This window comes from Scyliorhinus canicula, chromosome 6, assembly GCF_902713615.1.
Source record: "Scyliorhinus canicula chromosome 6, sScyCan1.1, whole genome shotgun sequence".
Taxonomy (NCBI): domain Eukaryota; kingdom Metazoa; phylum Chordata; class Chondrichthyes; order Carcharhiniformes; family Scyliorhinidae; genus Scyliorhinus; species Scyliorhinus canicula.
In genome coordinates this window covers 101,552,047-101,570,087 of record NC_052151.1, presented here as the reverse complement: position 1 = coordinate 101,570,087, position 18,041 = coordinate 101,552,047, and the positions used below count along the sequence as shown (strand labels likewise).

Here is an 18,041-nt window from a genome sequence, read left to right as displayed (position 1 = left end):
AGTACACTAAAGAAACTGTAACTCAGTATAATAATAACATTAAAAAACTATAAGAAAAGCAACAAAGGAGTTAATTGGATAGTCCCTGAACAAGGACGCAGGGTCATAATGCATGATTGGGGCAGCACGGTGGCTCAGTGGTTAGCAGTGCTGCCTCACAGCACCAGGGTTCAATTCCTACCTTGGATGACTGTCTGTGTGGAGTTTGTACATTCTTCTCGTGTCTGTTTCCTCCGGGTGCTCTGGTTTCCTCCCACAGTCCAAAGATGTGCAGGTTAGATGGATTGGCCATGACAAATTGTCCCTTAGTGTCCAAAGGTTAGGTGGGGTTATGGGGAGTTCAGTAGGGTTCTTTCAGACTGTCAGTGCAGACTCGATGGGCCAAATGGACTCTTCTGCACTGTAGGGGTTCTATGGTTAACCTACACCAGTTGATTGAAATGCAGTCAGCAGGTTAACATTATGTTGCCTGTTCCATTTAATGGTCTCCACATTTGATCAGTGATGGCTGGCTGGATTGATCAGCAGGACAATATCATCAGGGACTAGTGCCAATTAAAGGCAGCCTATACCACTTAAAGCTAGCCAGCACTTCTTAAAGGCCTGTTGCACTGCAGCTGGAGCAAGTATTGGGAATCATAGTTGAAGGGAATTTGACCTGGGAAAGGATGAGAACAGTGGAGTAAGTGGTTTCCAAATGTTTACGCTCCTCCTCGTCTGAGCAGATCCTGTGTATACGGAGGGCTTGTCCATAGGGGATGGCTCCTTTAATGTGTTCAGGGTGGAAGCCGGAGAAGTGGAGCAGCGTGAGGTTATCTGTGGGCTTGCGGTAAAGCGAAGTGCTGAGGTGACCGTTCTTAATGGAGATGAGTGCGTCCAAGAATGCAACTGATTTTGGAGAGTAGTCCATGGTGAGTCAGATGGTGGGATGGGACTTATTGATGTAATTGTGTAGTCGTTTCAGTGATTCTTCGCCGTGGGTCCAAAGGAAAAAAATGTCATCGATGTATCTGGTGTATAATGTCAGTTGATGGTCTGTGCGGTGAGGAGGTCTTGTTCAAACTTGTGCATGAAGATGTTGGCATATTGAGGTGTAAATTTGTTCCCCATGGCTGTTCCATGTGTCTGGATGAAGACCTTGTTGGCAAAGGTGAAGATGTTGTGATCCAGAATGAAGCGGATGAGTTGCAGAATTGCGTCTAGAGGTTGGCAGTTGTCGGTATTGAGTACTGAGGCTGTTGCAGCAATGCCGTCGTCATGGGAAATGCTGGTGTAGAGTGCCGAGACATCCATTGTGACGAGGAATGTTCCTGGTTCAACTGGTCCATGGGTGCTGAGCTTCAGTAAGAAGTCCGTCGTATCGCACAGAAGCAGGGCGTTCCTTTTACGATGGGTTTCAAGATGCCCTTGATGTAGCCAGAGAGGTTCTCACACAGGGTCCCATTGCCTGATACAATAGGGCAGCCTGGTGTGTTGGCCTTGTGTATTTTCGGGAGGCAGTAGAGATCTCGTACATGGGATAAGAGCACATAGGAAATTTACATTGACAGTGGTGTTAGCAGAGAATCCCGCCACTAGCGAATGGTGCGCTGCTACCCACCACTGAGAAACACACGGCTGGGAGGCCGGAGAATCCCGCCCAGAAATTCCAAATCCATATTCACCCAAACAGCCTCAATTTAAAGTCATTAGATTCATGAACAATGAATGGGAAGATGATTTTTCCATTGTTTCTTAACACGAGTGTAGTAATTTAAAAAAATAACTGAAGCTGCCTAGAAAAATTGGAGAAGGGGGTCTAACTGCAGACTTTGTGTTTGAAGATTCCAAACTGAAATGCACATCTCCTCCTTTGGAAGGAGTAACAAGATAATGTACTCCATGAATGGCACGACACTAGGAAGCTCTGATGAATAGAGGGATCCTGGGGTGCTTGTCCTCAGATCCCTGAAGGCAGTAGGACAGGTTAATAGGCTAGTTAAAAGGCATTCGAGACACTTGCCTTTAGGAGTGGTGGCCAGGCCCTCTCAGAGGGGCCTGGGCCACTGCCAGCTTTGGAGGCCTTAGCCATAATACAAAATGAAGATAAATTATAGCAAAATAGGCCACCAAAGTAAAGTGAGACATTATTTGAACATTTCTCTTTATTTAAAAAAAAATTCTACCCTTTTATCTGCAAATTCACTAATTAGTGAGGAAAAATGTAGGGTCTGTGCAATGTCACATCTGATATTAAGCATAGTAAGAAGTCTTGCAACACCAGGTTAAAGTCCAATAGGTTTGTTTCGAATCCCTAGCTTTCAGAGCATGGGTCCTTCCTCAGGTGAATGGAGAGGTGGGTTCCAGAAACATATATATAGACAAAGTCAATGATGCAAGACGACTAATTGATTAACAGTTCCAACTCGCCACAGCAAAAAACCGCACCAACCTCCTCAGAAGACTAACACGGGACACAACCGTCATCCAGTACTTCCCCAGAGCGGAGGAACTACGACATCTTCTTCACAGCCTTCAACACATCATCGGTGAAGACGAACATCTTGCCAACGTCATCCCCACGCCCCCACTCTTGCCTTCAAACAACCACGCAACCTCAAACCATTGTTTGCAGCAAACTACCCAGCCTTCAGAACAGCGACCACGGCACCACACAACCCTGGCTCTGCACGACGTGCCAGATCATCGACAGGGGTATCACCATTACACGTGAGAACACCACCCACCAGGTACGTGGTACATATTCATGCAACTTGGCCAACGTTGTCTATCTCATACGCTGCAGGAAAGGATGTCCCAAAGCGTGGTACATTGGCGAGACCATACAGATGCTGCGACAACGGAAGAACGGACATCGCACAACAATCGCCAGGCAGGAATGTTCCCTTCCAGCCAGGGAACACTTCAGCAGTCAAGGACATTCAGCCGCTGATCTTCGGGTAAACATTCTCCAAGGCGGCCTTCAGGACGCGCGACAACGCAGAACCGCCGAGCAGAAACTTGTAGCCAAGTTCCGCACACATGAGTACGGCCTCAACCGGGGCCTTGGATCATGTCGCATTACATGCACCCCCCACCATCTGGCCTGGGCTTGCAAAATCCTACCAACTGTCCTGGCTAGAGACAATTCACACCTCTTTAACCTGTGATTATCCCTCTCTCCAGTCGCTCCATCTGGACCTACAAATACTTAATTACCTACAAAGACTCGCATTCAAAGTATCATCTTACATCACTGACTTTGTCTATACCTGGTGTTGTAAGACTTCTTAATGTGCTCACTCTAGTCCAACGCCGGCATTGCCACATCATGATATTAAGCATGGTGAGACCATTCAAACGCTCTTGTTTCATAGTTGAACAGTGACAGTTCTTTACCAGCTTCAACACGTTGAAAGTGTGTTCACCTGAAGCCACTGATACAGGGAAACTGACAAAAATACATAATGCAATTGTGATGTAAGTAAGCGCCCCCAAGAGTCCAAGCTCCAATATTTCTTGAAGAAATTCCTTTGGCTTTCGATCCAGAGAAGAGTGTTTTCATTCTTGGGACATTATGTTGAAAAATTATCCATTATAAAAAGTTACTGTGAATGAATTGAATAGTACAACAACTGTAGCCATATGTTTGCTCTGCTGTCTTGACATATGCATGTATTTACACCGTCCTTCACATGCCATCAGGATAGGCTGAGTAGACGCTGCCTTATGTACAACACGGAACAGCAAAACATACTTTACTTTCCTCTATTATTTCCTTACGCACATAAAAACATGTTGCAGAAATTATCAAATGTCAAAAAATTAACACGGGTCTAAATTTGAGACATCCTTTGAACTTGAGGCCCAGGCCAAAAGGCCTTCCTGCCAAACTCCATGACCTCTGATTGGCCTTGTTCGTGGAATAGATTATAAGAGCAAGGTGGTTATGCTAGAACTGTACAGAACTTTGGCTAGGCCGCAGCTGGAGTACTTTCTGCAGTTCTGGTCACCTCACTTTAGGAAGGATATGATTGCGCTGGCGAGGGTGCAGAGGGGATTCACCAGGATGTTGCCTGGAATGGAACATTTGAGTTGTGAAGAGAAGCCGGATACTCTCCTGTTCTTGGACAGGATGGATAGAAAGCAGCTGTCCCCCTTAGTTGAAGGGTCAATAACGAGGGTGGGGGGGGCATAATTTTAAGGTGAAGGGCAGTAGAAAGAATTTGAGGAAAGATCTTTCACCCAGAGGGTGATGGGGGTCTAGAATGCACTACTTGGGAGCGTAGTAGAGGCAGGAAACCTCACAACCATTAAAATGCACATGGATGAGCAATTGAATTGTCATAACCTTCAAGGCTATGGGCCAAGTGCTGGAAGGGGGATTATCGTAGATTTAGTGTAGTTTTGTCACTGCAGACTCGATGGGCCAAAGGGCCTCTTTTGTAATGTATAGCTCAATGATCTGAAGTTTAGACTCCCCCCCCCCCCCCCCCCCCATCAAAATAAAACCTAATCATGAGTTGCTTCATTCCATTTGTTATGCCATTTCAAGTCAAAAACACGATTATAGTTAACCAGCGTAGCTTTGTTCAAAACAGTTATATTTGTTTTTATATGTCAGGAGATGCTTAGAAATAAGTTAGATTTCAAAACTAGCTGCTGATAGGAGATCGTACACAGCTGGTGTCCATCGAGGCCCAGGAATCTGGATTTCAACTTTCCACCGTACTCATAGTAATGGGATTGAGGAAAAGGAAGAAATCAGGCTTTATTCCGGAGGATTAGGATCAGGTGTATCACCTGGAACTTTTGTAGACCTTATCTTAACACTTCCCAAAATGTCTGTACTATGAAAGGGATTAAGGTATTTTCTCCCTCATCTAGCAAAGATTAGAAATTGAGTGGAAAAAGGTTGCTGTGCATCTAATACAGGAAAGACACGTTTACAAGATACTACTATGGCAACAGAATTCCATAGCACCTGGACCATAATGGTACCAGCTTTTTGGCTTCAACTTAAAGGGGTTACCTTGTCTTTGATAGTGAGAAGGAGGATTAGAAAGGATGCAAGCAAAAAACCGAAAATCAGCAATAAAATAAGAGAAGAGCAGAAAAAGTAATGCCAAAAGGTTAAGAGTAGAATGTAAACTATGTTTAAAATGTTCTCCCCCAGTCACCATTCCCTTACTGAGTGGTCTCGAAGATTGCTATTTTGTTCGGTCAAGATTAACGCGATTGATAAGGAAATTTAAAAATGATCCTTCTCACCTGATGAGTAGGTCTTACTAACTGTGAGAGGGCTTTTGTTAGTAGTTGCCACGGTTCTCCAATATTTATAGCCCCTAACCTTCAGAGAATGGAAAGACTGTAGTGTTGCTCAGTCAAGGGTCACAGATTGTGTGGTGTGGGGGTAAACAAGAGAATAACTGTGTTGAAACCCTGGCTGTGTTTCTTTGCTGTAAACCTATCCCAGCATTGACAGATCTGCTCTGAGGGATTGCTAGTGTTGTATGTTTTATAGAGACAGGTGAAAGTAGAAACTGGAAGGTATTTCATGAGTAATCCAATTTAGATTTAATTTTCAATTTAGGCTTTGTCTTTTACTATTCACTACATTTAATTTTGAAGAACTGACAATGTAAGAATACACCATGTTCAGACAAAGCGTACCTATGAATTCTGCAACTGCGTTAACACTTTGAATTTTTGAACCACTGTGATCACTATTGCATACAAAGAAAACACATTTGACAGCATGTATTTTGTTCTCTAATGTTTTTTATGTCTTTGCCCAGGAACTACAATAAAGTCCAAACCACACTGGATTCTATATGAATGGTGCATCCTCTTATCAACTGAACAGCTATTGGCTATCAAACTCAACCATGACCAGACTTCGACTCGGCCATATTATTGCTCCCACTAAAACTGTTTGACACGAGCAATTAATAAAAATGATATGCTGTGAGTCACCCAAACCCCTTGGTGCATTTTACTGAAATTAATGCAGTTCATCTCTCTGTATTTAAATTCTCCTTTGTACTCCCTGACATCTCTTGCAACCATTATTGTTTTTGTTTTTATTTGCAGCTGTTTCCCTTCCTCCCTTGAAGGTGCAGTCTTATGTTGGAATATGATTCCATAGATATCTCACTGTACATCTCTCAAGTGGTCATTGTGTGAGACTGGACTGATTGTTGGAAAGCTTTTCAATTCTGGGAGGTATCGCTGTCAAACTTGGCCATGATCTCATTCAATTTCTACACAGCGCGCACTTTCCAAGAGGATTCACTGAAAAATGGCCAAAAACAGCAAGAGTACATGTTTATATTTGCTGACATGGGGATATGTTAAATACCTATTCATTGGGCTAACTTGGGAAGAACACTGGCTCAAGTAACCATTAATTTCAAGACTTCAATCTGGAAACCATGCATTAATCTAATCTCATTGCTCAGTTTATACATCTTTATCTATAAGCAAATGAGCTTTTAATTGACATTATCCAATGAAATTGTGCTTTCATTCTCTGAACAACCATGCTGTCAAAAAACACAGAGAAGTCTGTTCTCATTCACCTGCCAGAACATAGAGGTCAGCATGTCTGAAATGAAACAACGGGGGAAATGGAAGATGATAGCCAACAGAAAGTGGAAATAAGTAAACTAAACACAAGCAACAAGACCGCTGGCTAATAACATAAACAACACTTTTTGTCGCCACACTCTAACTAAACATTAGGACCAAACTTTGTTGACCCTTTGGCATATCTTACACGCAGCGTATAAATAGCTATGCAAATTTCTCATTACCCTCCCACAAGTATTCTGAACTGCAATGAAAGTGACCTTCAACCTTTGGGGAAAAAACTGTGTTTAGAATAATACATAGTTGACGTGCATCTTATTTTCATTTTCATGCCTCACTTTGAAAACTTTGCCAGAGACAAAAGACAAGTGCTGGATTAAACAATCTGACACAACCATGAAAGAAAATGCAAGCACATTTCATTCTTTGGGTGTCTCCAGAGAAAATTAAAATCAGAGCAATATTTAGCTGGACAGAGCTCACTGAGATCACCATGAAAGAAGCCAGTTCTAACCCAGAGCAGATGGCTTGATAGTACTGGGGTTACCAGAATTAGCTTCAATCTCCCAGTGGCCAAAGAAAGCATTCTGGGAGGTTGGATTGCACTTGCTTCCATGTTTGCCAGTATCTAGACTGAACATGTGCTCAATGACGTCGTCATGTGCAACAACATCAGTGGCGAAGGGAGCAGGGCAAATCAGGGGATGCTCTCTTCTGTGTTTTCTTGCTCTATATTTCCTTTAATGCAGGTAGCTGACACTCACTGCATGTACTTTTGTGCAGGAATTATTCACCAGGAAACATCAGCCTCAAAGTGCAGATTCCTCTGTGAGTCACAAGTCATACAAAAACTACATAAACTGGAAGTTTTGTATTGAAAAGCACTGGAGGAGTAAAATGATTGTGTGGAATATTTAGTGCATTACATCAGTAATTTGCCAAAGGTGCACAGTTCTCCATATAAAAGATTCATTTGCAGCCAGGTCCAAAATCTAATGCAGGTCAAGAGGTTAAACAAAGCAGACTTCCAAATACCTGCAGTTGAATGGGTGTCAGACATGTTGCAATTCAAACATGCAATTTATCAATACCAAAGCATATGATGGTCTATTTAGTAGATATGTTGGATATGAGATTCAACATTGTAGCTCGCAGTGTTTCAGTTGTATGAGTGCCATTTTAGTTCAAAACAACATCTGCAGCACATGTATGCTCTTCTGGTGCTAGCCATTCCAGACACCATTTTGGTGAGTGCATTGACACAAGTGTAGGAAACATCTAGCAGAAGTATGCAGAATAGGCAGATCATGACCTCAATCACTGCATATTACTGATTTGATACCAGTGCTGTGAAGTTCCAGCAAATGGCATCTCTCAGCTGCGCATGACTGAATATAGGAGAAAAGACAAGCCGACCAGCACTATTTAAAGGGATCATTTCGGGAGTTTCTCGTTGATTTCTACTTACTTTTGCTTTGATTGTAGAAGTGTACGGTCATCTCCAGAGTTCTTCAAAGTTGTTGATGTCTCAGGTGTGAAATGACATATTCCGATGGACTTTGTCCAAAGCCTCAAGGATTTTGCACAGACTATTTTTTCCCAGGAATGATGTGTGTGTGTGTGTGTGTGTTGCACACTGAAGTCATCAGCCTTGAGATCAATAGATAGCCACCCAGCAACCACCCCTTGGTGTCTCTATCGCAGCCTACTGTAGACTCTAATGGAATGAAGGAACCATGACTGCTGCCAGGACACTGGGTACTGATCTGCATGATACACTATTTTTAGTTAACATGTGGCATCTGGAACGCAACATGTGTTCAATCAATATTACCCTGTACTCTGGGAAAGTTTGTAATCCCTGAAATGGGAGCAGCAGTTTCCATCCCCCTGACAGAGATACATAGAAGATAGGAGCAGGAGGAAGCCTTTTGGCCCTTCGAGCCTGCTCCGCCATTTATCACGATTATGGCTGATCATTAACCTCAATAGCCCATTCCTGCTTTCTCCCCATAGCCTTTGACCCCATTCTCGGCAAGTGATATATCTAGCTGCCTCTTGAATATATTCAATGTTTTCGCATCAACTACTTCCTGTGGTAATGATTCCACAGACTCACCACTCTTTGGGTGAAGGAATGTCTCCTCATCTCTGTCCAAAATGGTTTATCCTGAATCCTCAGACTGTGACCCCTGGTTCTGGACACACCCATCATTGGGAAAATCTTCCCTGCATCTACTCTGTCTGCTCTGTTAGAATTTTATAAGTCTCTATCAGATCCCCCCCCCCCCCTCATTGTTCTGAACTCCAGCGAGAACAATCCTAACCTAGTCAATCTCTCCTCATATGACAGCCCCTAGAATCATTCTAGTAAACCTTCTCTGCACTCCCTCAAGAGTAAGAACATTATTCCTTAGAAAAGGAGATCAAAACTGCACACAATTTTTAGGTGTGGCCTCACCAAGGCTCTGTATAATTGCAGCAACATAGCCCTCCTTCTGTACTCAAAACCTCTCGCAATGAAGACCAACATACCAGCATACCAACATGCCTTCTTTACCGCCTGCTGCACCTGCATGCTTTGCCCACAGTATGACAGGGAGAATAAGCAAAGACAAAACAGAGCAGGGGAGGCTGCTGAAGAGGGAGGAAAGGAGAAGGGCAGTCAGCCGGCCATATCCAGTAGGGGTATTTATGGATCAAATGTCCCACCTGAGCAACAGCAGTGGCAGAGTGATGGGAGGATAAGTACTATCATCCTAGGAGAGGACAGTAGATTCACGTTCCACGGAGACATTGTCGTTCTCCTGGATGGGCCTCAGTAATCCTAGTAATGTGCTGAAGGATAGATAGTTGGATTCCGATGGACTTTGTCCAAAGCCTCAAGGGTTTTGCACAGACTATTTTTTCCCAGGAATGATGTGTGTGAAACCCTGGAAGCCCTTTTGAACATTGGTATTCGAAGCAGCAGACTGCGCTTGTGTGGCAGAATGCTGAGCTTGCCTGACTTCAATCTGAGGCCCACTGCAGCACTCAGACACAGCACTGCTTGTGCTACAATGGGAGATGAAATATCAGCAAACAGATGCTGCATCACGGTCAGGTCTACAAGTGATCTGATGGAGTTGGCTACCACTTTCAAACTGGAAGCAATTGGCTTCTAGCTCGGCACAAAGACTTTTGCCAGATTTTCCAACACAGCTTGAGACTTACTGTAGACTTTCTGGTAGGCCTGCACCAAGCATTTCATTGTGCATCCCCATCAACCTTCCAGTGCAGACTAGCGCATCTAAGTCCCCATCAGAACGTGTATGTGGTTTTTACCTCTGGTGATGTGGCACCTCTGCTGCCCTTGTTCTCTGAACTGGCTGCAGGCTGCTCAATCCTGGTATCTCGCCATAAGGAGGTCACTCGGAAACAATGTTTTTCAAACTTTTTTGTCTGGGACCCACTTTTGCCAATTGGTTGACCTTTGGGGCCCACTTTTTGACCAGCACAAACACGATGGGCCGAAGGGCCTCTTTCTGTGCTGTAAAGCATGACTCGATGAAAGTAGAGATATTCAAAGTGCAGAGGAGAGCCATGAGGTTGATGTCAAAGTTTGAATTACGGAAAAAAAAAAATTCATGTTGCTAGCACCTTCCCAACTATATGAGTACAAGGTAGTTTGCAGCCAATAAATTACAGTCATTACTGTAATGCCAATTCATGCACAACAAACTCCAACAAGCAGCAATGTGATAAAGACCAGATAATCTGTTTCTTCATGTGATGTTAACTGAGGGATAAATGTTTGTCAGGGTATCAGGGATAACTTCCTGTTCCTATTCAATTAGTCCTGTGGATTCTTTTATATCCACATGTGAGGCAGAGCCTCCATTTAACAGGGTATCTGGAAAACAGCATTCTAATAAGGCAGCACCCTACACTAGGGTAGTAGCCAAGATGTGGGGATTAACCCACAGCCATCTGATGTAGAGATAAGAACGTTACCCACTGAGCCATGACTAACACAAGAGGAAAGGTTACAGAAATTTAAGCTTAATAGCCCTTAATCTTAAAGACAATCTTGGAGAAAATGAATCATGCCACTACATGGTTGGGAAAGATGAACCCAAAACATTATTATAAATTAAACTGTGAGAGTAGGACAAGGGGATACAGGTTGAAACTCGAGAAGGCCGATTTTAGGACTGATAGCAAGAATATTATCATTTAACGAAACAATATTTTTTTGGAGGGGGCGAGGCAGGCAAAGGCAACAAGTTTCCAAAAAAGTTGGAGTGTTTTCCTTTGGCAGCTGTTGTGCACCATTTCAAGTGTGATTATTTGGTGCCAGGTTTAACCCGGTAAATGTAACGGGTTTTGCTGCGGGCGAGGATCGACACCCAGACAAAAAGAAAGAAGATGGTTTTCTCCAAATCCTATTGTCCCTCAACATATTTTGAACAGATGAGTAAACTCGCCAACCTGTTGTTTGGGTTCCTAAAAGCACTTTCCAAGGAGAGGACCGGGAGGGAGAGTGTGTGTGTATATGGAGGACTTGGGGGGTGGGGGTCAGTACTAGCTTCTCTACAGAAATGGAGACTAAGTCGCTTGATGGGGAATCGTGAAAAGCTACTCAATTTAAAGTTAGTTCAGTTCAGTAAAGAATCGGATTGATTGTTGACCATCAAATGTCCCTTTACTAACACTCAGTCTTGTCCATGTGATGATTTCAAATTACAGTCAACCGTCTGGCTTGCTGTTGGGATGACTGTCAATCCACCAGTCGACTCTGCTTCTCGCTCCTGGGTCATGTATTCTCTCGCATCTTCTGTCACAAAAGCCATTTTCATGGCACTCTTCCTGATCGCAATCTTGCTGAATCTAGACAGTAGTTAGAATGCTTATGTTATTTCCAGGATGCACCCCGACCCTTTGTACACCCTCCCGCAACACACCCATGGTTCGCATTCTCCATTACGAAAAAGCCTGCTCTAAGGCAGGGTTTCTCAAATTGTGGGTTGCCACCCACCCAGTTGTTGGGTGGGCGAGGAGCCGACTGGTCGCGCCATTCTTGATCGCAGGAGAAGTGCCCAACACCCTCGACCGGATTTTAATTTGAGAATGCCAGCCGAGACTGGCCTTTAAATGCAAACGATGCAGACTACCCACCACAAACAGCGACATAGAGCAAGCCACATGCCATGCACATACACTGATGTCACACGTCAAGTACGTCCGTGCATTTGGCTCAAAATCACGGAGGAAAGATTCCTCCATTTTCAAGCTGCCAGCAAGCAAGACAACAGGGGCGGGATTCTCCAATAATGGGGCTGTGTCCCCACTCCAGCATCAAAACGCGGGTGATTCTCCTACCTGAAGGGGGCGAGTAGGGCCCCGGAGTACTCCTTGCAGCTCTGCCTGCCGATACGGGGTCCTGCTCTTCCGATCGGGAGTCCACGCATGCGCACATCGGCGGCCTTCAGCGGCGCGACATGGTGGACTCACACCGCGGACCGGCCCCAAAAATATAGGCTCCCCCGAGATCACGCGTGCCCGCAGATCAGTGCCCCCCCCAATAAAGGATCCCCCGCCCCTCACCAGGGAGGCTGTGGACTGAGTCCGCAGCCACCGACAACCGCTCCCGACAGGCAAAACGTGATTAGAACCATGGCGTCGGGAACTCAGCCAGTTTTCTTCGGTGAACCGCGGGGAGGGGGCCTCTGTCAATGGCCCCCCACCCACACTGCGTGGACCGCACACGTGCATTTTGCGGCGATTCTCCGGCAGGAGTAGCGTCGTGGCGGCTTTCAACATCAATGCCCATTCTCCGCCCCCGCACCAATCATGATTTCGGTGCAGAAGCTCGGAGAATCCCGTCCCGGGTCTGTGAAGAACTGATGGATTATTTTGTTCTAAGGAAGAGAGTGCCAGGGACACAAACATGCCAGGATCTCACAACTGGGTCTGCTGGAGAGAGCTACTGAGGAAAGTCCACGGCAGGACAAAGCAGTGCTCGTGTGAACTGCACAGGAGAGTCAATGGCACGTCAAAGCAGTGCTAGAGTGAACTGCACAGGAGAGTCAATGGCACGTCAATGCAGTGCTAGTGTGAACTGCACAGGAGAGTCAATGGCACGTCAATGCAGTGCTAGAGTGAACTGCATATAGGACCCCAGGTCCTCTGGTGAACAGCCTACTAAGAAGAAACTGAAGTCGGGAACAAAGCAATATAAAGATGATTTATTGAGGTATTGCTTGTGCCAAAGCAAATCAGGATGCAACACCTATGTATGTTATATGCAGGGAAGCACTGGTAAGTAAGAATTGGATGCTAACTATATCTTACCTTGCAGACATATTTTCAATTCTAAATAAACTGAACCTCAAATTGCCTGGGAAAGATGATGATTACTGTGAAGAAATAGGTGCTTTCCAAAAGTCATTGAAAGTTAGGTAAGTGCGAGTACAAAACCAAAACTATTACATGTTCCCCACACTGCTACGACACACTTCAAAGGAAACAGTGTTATTGTGGGAATAGTTAATATTATGGCAAGCCTTGTAAAAGGTTTCCTTGACTCCACAGCAGACTGGTATTGGGTGTCACAGATAATTGTGGGTGTCTCTCTCCTGCATGTGTTGAAACCACAACCCGGAAATGTCGCACTGGGACAGCTTTGCAAGAGAGAGGGAACAAGTCTCACTGTTTATGCCCAACCAGTGGGTTTGTCCTTATGGAGCCAGGTATCTTGACTGCCACCTAGGCCTGTGTGAGTCTCTCTCCTGTTGATGGTGAAATGTCACCCGGAAATGCCCCATTAGGGCAACTTCACAAGAGAGAGAGAAAGAGGGACCACTATTTATTCTTAACCAGTCGCCTTTCCTGATTTGATTTGATTTATTATGGTCACATGTATTAGTGTACAGTGAAAAGTATTGTTTCTTGCATGCTATACAGACAACGCATGATGTACATCGGGAAGGAAGGAGAGACTACAGAATGTAATGTTCCAGTCATAACTAGGGTGTCGAGAAAAAATCAACTTAATACGAAGTAGGTCCATTCAAAAGTCTGCTGGCAGCAGGGAAGAATCTGTTCTTGAATCGGTCGGTATGTCACCTTTTGTATCTTTTTCCTGATGGAAGAAGGTGGAAGAGAGTATGTCCGGGGTGCGTGGGGTCCTTAATTATGCTGGCTGCCTTTCCGAGGCAGCGGGAATTGTCGACAGAGTCAATGGATGTGAGGCTGCTTTGCGTGATGGATTGGGCTACATTCATGACCTTTTGTAGTTTCCTGCGGTCTTGGGCAGAGCAGGATCCATATCAAGCTGTGATACAGAAAGAATGCTTTCTGTGTTGCATCTGTAAAAGTTGGTGAGAGTCATAGCTGACATGCCAAATTTCCTTAGTCTTCTGAGAAAGTAGTCGTTGGTGAGCTTTCTTAACTATCGTGTCGGCATGGGGGGCCAGGACAGGTTGTTGGTAATCTGGACACCTAAAAACTTGACGATCTCGACCCTTTCTACTTCATTCCCATTTCTGTCGACCGGGGGATGTTCTCCTCTCCGCTTCCTGAAGTCAATGACAATCTCCTTTGTTTTGCTGACATTGAGGGAGAGATTATTGTCGTTGCACCAGTTCACCATATTCTCTATCTCATTCCTGTACTTTGTCCCATCATTGTTTGAAATCCGAACCACTACTGTGGTGTCATCTGCAAATTTGAAAATTGAGTTGGAGGGGAATTTAACCACACAGTCATAGGTGTACAAGGAGTATAGTAGGGAGCTGAGGACACAGCCTTGTGGGGCACCGGTGTTGAGGATGATCATGGAGGAGGTGTTGCCTATCTTTACTGATTGTGGCCTGTGGGTTAGGAAGTTCGGGATCCAGTCACAGAGGGAGGAGCCGAGACCCAGGCCAATGAGTTTGGAGATGAGTTTCATAGGAATAATAGTGTTGAAGGCTGAGCTGTAGTCAATAAATAGAAGTCTGACATAGGTGTCTTTGTTATCTAGGTGTTCAAGTGTTGAGTGCAGGGCCAGGGAGATGGTGTCTGCTATGGACCTGTTGCAGTGGTATGCGAACTGTAGTGGATCAAGGAGGTTGGAGTTGATTTGTGCCATGACTAACCTTTTGAAGCACTTCATAATGATGGATGTCACTGGACGATAGTCATTAAGGCAAGCTGCCTGGCTTTTCTTTGGTACAGGGATGATGGTCGTCTTCTTGAAGCAGATAGGGACCTCAGATTGTTGTAAAGAGAGGTTGGAGATGTCTGCGAATACCCCCGCCAGTTGATCCGCGCAAGAACTGAGTTGTCGTCTGGGTACCCCATCTGGGCCAGTGGCTTTCCGTGGGTTGACCTTCGAGAAGGCTGCTCTGACGTCTGCAGTGGTGATCTCAGGTACAAGTTCAACCGAGGCTTCCAGGGTGGAGGGCGTGCTCTCGCTGACCTCTTGGTCAAAGTGGGCATAGAATGCATTGAGCTCATCAGGGAGGGGTGCATTGGAGCGAACAATTTTACATGTCTTCATCTTGTAGGCTGTTATTCTTGCAGACCTTGCCATAGTCAGTGGGGGTCCATGTGGCTAGCCTGGGACTCGAGCTTGGCCCGGTACTGTCTTTTGGCATCTTTGATGGAATACCTTAGTTCATACCTGGCTTTCTTGTATAGCTCAGGGTCGCCTGATTTGAATGCCTCAGACCCAGACTTCAGCAAGCAGTGGATATCCCTGTTCATCCAGGGTCTCTGGTTGGAAAACACGCGGATTTGCTTCTTTGGCGTACAGTCTTCTACACACTTACTAATGAAGTCAGTTACTGAGTTACTAAGAGTACTGTAGTGGCGTACTCTTTCAGGCTGGTTGCAGAGTTTTTAAACACTGACCAGTCCACCAACTCTAAGCAGTCCCATCAGAGATCATCCAATTCCTCATGCCAACATTGCACAACTTTCTTTGATGGATTCTCCCGCTTCAGTTTTTGCTTATAAACAGCCTTGTGGTCAGATTTGCCAAAGTGTGGGCGGGCGATAGAGCGGTAGGCATGCTTGATATTTGGGTCGCAGTTGTCCAGGATGTTTGGGCCTCTCGTGGAACAGGTGAGGTGTTGGCAGTAACTTAGTAGTACACTCTTGAGCTTGGCCTTATTGAAGTCCTCAGCTACAATGAACAAGGCCTCAGGATGTTTCGTTTCAAGGCTATTTGTGATGGTGAATATTTCGTCCAGCGCGATTTGCACATCCGCATGGGGTGGGATGTAAACTGCCGTCATCGGAGCTGAATCCCTGCGGAAGGTAGTAGGGTCAGCATTTTAGCGTCAGGTATTCTAGGTCTGGGGAGCAGAAACTCGCCAGTGTTGTTAGATCTAGGCACCAGGAGGTGTTGATTAGGAGGCAGACCCCACCTTCCCTAGCCTTGCCTGAGGCCGCCGTACGGTCCATTCGGTAGATTGAGAAGCCCTCTGGTTGTAGGGCACAGTCTGGTGAAGCAGGAGTGAGCCATGTCTCCGTGCAACACTAGTCCCTTAGTTCACTTTGACAAGTGAGTCTGGCTTTAAGTTCGTCTAGCCTCACCCTCTTGAGTAAGCGTGTTCGAAGCGCTCGGATTCCTTTTGGGTCCTCGATTTTGGAATTATATTCTGGCAATTATTGTGACTCAACCAGAGAGGACAGTTAAAGAAAGGTGAGACTACAATGGTAAATTTACAAATAAATAATTTATTCAAGAAAATTAGGCCCCCCGCAACTCAGATTATAGCACACAAACACCAGTTATAAAAATACTATGGGAAGCAAGAAACTAAACAACATATCGAAAATTCTTATTCTCACATAGGTTTACTTGAGCACACAAATATATGTATAATAATAGCTTATTGTCACAAGTAGACTTCAATGAAGTTACTGTGAAAAGCCCCTAGGCACCACATTCCAGCACCTGTTCAGGGAGGCTGGTATGGGAATTGAACCCGCGCTGCATGGCATTGTTCTGCACTACAAGCCAGCTGTTTAGCTCACTGTGCTATATATCCACTCACCCACCCCAACCTCAACAATTTAGCCTAATTGGGAGTTTCTGTGGGCTGAGGGAATATACTCACAGTTCCCTGGAAAATAATTGAATAGGCACAAATGTTTCTTTGGCTCTTCCGCAAAACTTAATAGTCCATTAGTCCAATAGAGAGAAGAAGGTTAAGAGGTGACTTAATTGAGGCATACAAGATAATCAGAGGATTAGATAGGGTAGTTTTTTCCTCGGATGGTGATGTCTCGCACGAAGGGACATAGCTTTAAGTTGAGGAGAGATAGATATAGGACAGATGTCAGAGTTCTTTTCTTAGAGAGTAGTAAGGGCGTGGAATGCCCTGCCTACAACAGCAGTGGACTCGCCAACACTAAACGCATTCAAATGGTCATTGGATAGGCATATGGACGATAAGGGAATAGTGTAGAGGGACTTTAGAGGGGTTTCACAGGTCGGCGGAACCTCAAGGGCCGAAGGGCCTGTACTGCACTGTAATGTTCTATTCTATTTGGTTGCTGGTCTGGCTCCTCCGCAGAAATCTTTTATAGTCTGTGTAGTCTGGTGTTCGTGATCTTCCACCCCGTAATGTTCTTTTACACGTTTCTCCTTGGTTGTAATGTTCATCTATCCCTGTGACGTTCTCAGATCTCCTCCTCCTTCATATCTGACGTCTGTCGTAGTCTGAGATCCTTGTAGTCTGGTAGAACCACTCAACAGTGGGTTTAACGGTGGCTACATGCTATAATCATTCAAAGTAGCAGTCTCTACTCTGCCCTGAGTCCTGTACTCTTAAGGGCAACAACCTGAATGGAGCTGACTGGCCCCTCCCACAGGTGTGTTCCAGGCCAAAGGCCTGCTAATTGTTGGCAGGATGAAATTGATTTGATCAGTTTCTCCACAAAGGTTCAGTATGTCTCCGGATACCGCTGATCTCTTGCAAATGGCTCAAAGTGGGCGTTGGGGACAACTTTAATTGTTTTCCCATGGTCAGGGCAAAACTCATCTCCTGATCATTGTCTCTCCCGTAGTTGATTTGTGCCGTCCAGACCCTCCTGCATAATTTTTCAGTTGGCCCTGTCATGACTCATAGCCTCTTTTGTTCCCATCCGAGATGGGTCCCGGTGGGGGGGGGGGGGGGGGGGGGGGGGGGGGATATTCTGCCAGGGCTTGCAAAATCCTACCAACTGTCCTGGCTTGAGACAAGTCACACCTCTTTAACCTGTGATTATCCCTCTATTCAGTTGCTCCATCTGGACCTGTAAAGACTTAATTACCTGCAAACACTCGCATTCAAAGTATCATATTGCATCTTTGACTTTGTCTATATATATATATGCTTCTAGAACCCACCTCTTCATTCACCTGAGGAAGGAGCTGTGCTCCAAAAGCTAGTGATTCAAAACAAACCTGTTGGACTTTAACCTGGTATTGTAAAACTTCTTACGGCAGTGCATCC

The 18,041-nt window shown here is 45.1% G+C and overlaps 1 long non-coding RNA gene across 2 annotated transcripts; it reads left to right on the top strand.

The window, feature by feature from the left end:
* The first annotated feature begins 643 nt into the window (after positions 1-643).
* Positions 644-7,166, top strand: LOC119966821. Of its 2 annotated transcripts, none has more exons than XR_005460846.1 (3): positions 644-847; positions 5,778-5,946; positions 6,073-7,166. It is a non-coding gene; the product is annotated as an uncharacterized LOC119966821 (long non-coding RNA). The 2 variants fall into 2 exon arrangements; XR_005460845.1 differs by lacking the exon at positions 644-847 and adding an exon at positions 875-911.
* Positions 7,167-18,041: the final 10,875 nt, after the last annotated feature.